General features: G+C 35.0%; 1 pseudogene; it reads left to right on the top strand.

Moving 5' to 3' along the window:
• Positions 1–591: 591 nt before the first annotated feature.
• Positions 592–826, top strand: LOC113910254 (annotated as a pseudogene).
• Positions 827–2,300: the final 1,474 nt, after the last annotated feature.

Here is a 2,300-nt window from a genome sequence, read left to right as displayed (position 1 = left end):
TGTATAGTGTTGTAAAGGTCAAAAACTGCACATGAAAGGATATAATTTTGCTTAAAGGGAAACTGTAATGAGCTAAAGATATCTATTGTAAGCTGTGGAGAAATCACTAAAAAAAATAAAGAAGTGTATCTAATTAGTCAACAGTGGAGATTGAATGGAATGAAAAGGAAACCTAATTAACCCAAAGGAAGGCAGGGAAAGAAGGAAAAAGGAGCAAAGACCAGAGGGGACAAATTGGAAACAAGAAACAAGTTGGGAGAGTCATACCAAAAATTACATTAAATATAAATGGTCTAAACACCCCAATTTAAAAAATTCTATCAGATAGACTAAAAAGACAGATCCAACTATATACTGTCTACAAGGAACCCAATTTAAACATAAAGGCACAGATAGTTTGCAAGTAAAAGGATGGAATCAGATACACCATGAAAAGAATAATGATAAGAAGACATGCGTGACTGTATTATTATCAGAAAAAGTAGCTGGGCGACTTTGGATATCCGTTCATCGTTAGTGTAGGACTACTTAGTGCTGGGCCTTGCAGATTTGATATTTTCTCCTTCTGGACGGGAGGCCTCTGCCACAGCCATGTTACACCAGATCCTGGGTCAGGCCAAGATGCACCCGAGTTTGATCTGCATCTTCCTATGTTATTGGAGCAGCCCTGTATGTCTTGTGCCTGGCATTGTTCAATCCCGATGTCAGTTGAGCTAGGAAGAATAACATAGAACCCTGGAACAAACTGGGTCCTAATGATCAGTACAAGTTCTACTCAGTGAGTGTAGATTACAGCAAACTGAAGAAAGAAAATCCAGACTTCTAAGTGAAATGTTTCACTATAACGCTGCTTAGAATGAAGGTCTCCCAGAAGCCATCTGCACAGTTTTCCACTTATCCAGGAAATATTTCCCCTGTAAATGCATGAAATTATGTTGGTGTATTGTGTTGGGCTTTATTTTACACTGATTAATAAATATCTGAAACTTAAAAAAGAAAAGAAAAAGTGGTATTGGGCAAAGAAATACAATCAGAGATAAAAATGAACATTTAATTATAATAAAACACAATTCATCAAGAGACACAAAATCCTAAATGTGTATACTTTTACTAAGATAATTTCAAAGTGTGTGAAGCAAAATTTATAGAACTGCAAAGATAAATAGATGGATCCACAATTGTTGTTGGAGGTTTCAATATGTTTCTCTCAATTACTGATAGAACAAAAATTAAAAAATCAGTAAAGATAAAAAACACCTGAACAACGCTTTAAGCCAATTTGACCCTAACTGACATTTATTGAGCATCAGTTTAACGATAGTATGCACAATTTTTTAAAGTGCAAATAGAATATGTATCAAGATGCCATAAAAACAAATCTCAGTATATCTGAAGGACTGAAAACAAAGTCTGTTTAATCCCAACAAAATGGAATTAAACCAAAAATCAGTAACAGAAAGATATCTAAAACCCCCAAATACGTAGAAATTAAGCAACACACTTTTTTTTAAAGATTTATTTATTTATTTTAGAGAGAGAGAGAGAAAGAGAGCGTGAGCAAGCGGGGGGAAGAGCAGAGGGGGGGAGAGGGAAAGAATCTCAAGCAGACTCCCTGCTGAGTGCAGAGCCCTATGTGTGATTCTATCTCACAGCCTGAGATCATGACCTGAGTTGAAATCAAGAGTCAGATGCTCAACCGACTGAGCCACCCAGGCACCCCAAACAACACACTTCTTGATTCAAAAGCCTTGATTCAAAAAGTGTATCACGAGATATTTACGAAGATACCTTAATAGGTGATTATGAAAACTCAACATAAAATTTGTCGGATACTGATTGATGAAAAATTTTTGTCTTTAAATGTTTATTTTACAAAGGTATTTTATCAACATTTCTAGTTTCATTCTGAAAAAAAAAAAAAAAACTAGGAAAAGAAGAGCAAATGACACCCAAAGTAAATGGAAAGAAATAATAAGGAGCAGAAATAAAAAATGGACAAATAATTGAGAACTTCAACAAAACCAAAAGCAGGTTTCCAAAAAGACCAATACATTGAAAAACTTGTGGCAAGATTCATCAGAGAATGAGAGAGAGAGAGAGAGAGAGACAAATTACTAATATAATGAATGAAAGAGAAGAGCTAACCACAGACTCTAGAGACAATAAATAACAGCAGAGTAAGGGAGTGTGATGAACAACTTCATGCCAATAAAATCAACAAATTGGATGGAATGACCAATTGCTTAAAGACACACTTACTCAAGGGAAAAAAAATCCACAATAGCCTGATATGTTATGAA

The sequence above is a fragment of the Zalophus californianus genome, chromosome 6, assembly GCF_009762305.2.
Source record: "Zalophus californianus isolate mZalCal1 chromosome 6, mZalCal1.pri.v2, whole genome shotgun sequence".
NCBI classification, from domain to species: Eukaryota; Metazoa; Chordata; class Mammalia; order Carnivora; family Otariidae; genus Zalophus; species Zalophus californianus.
This window is presented reverse-complemented; position numbering and strand designations above follow the sequence as displayed.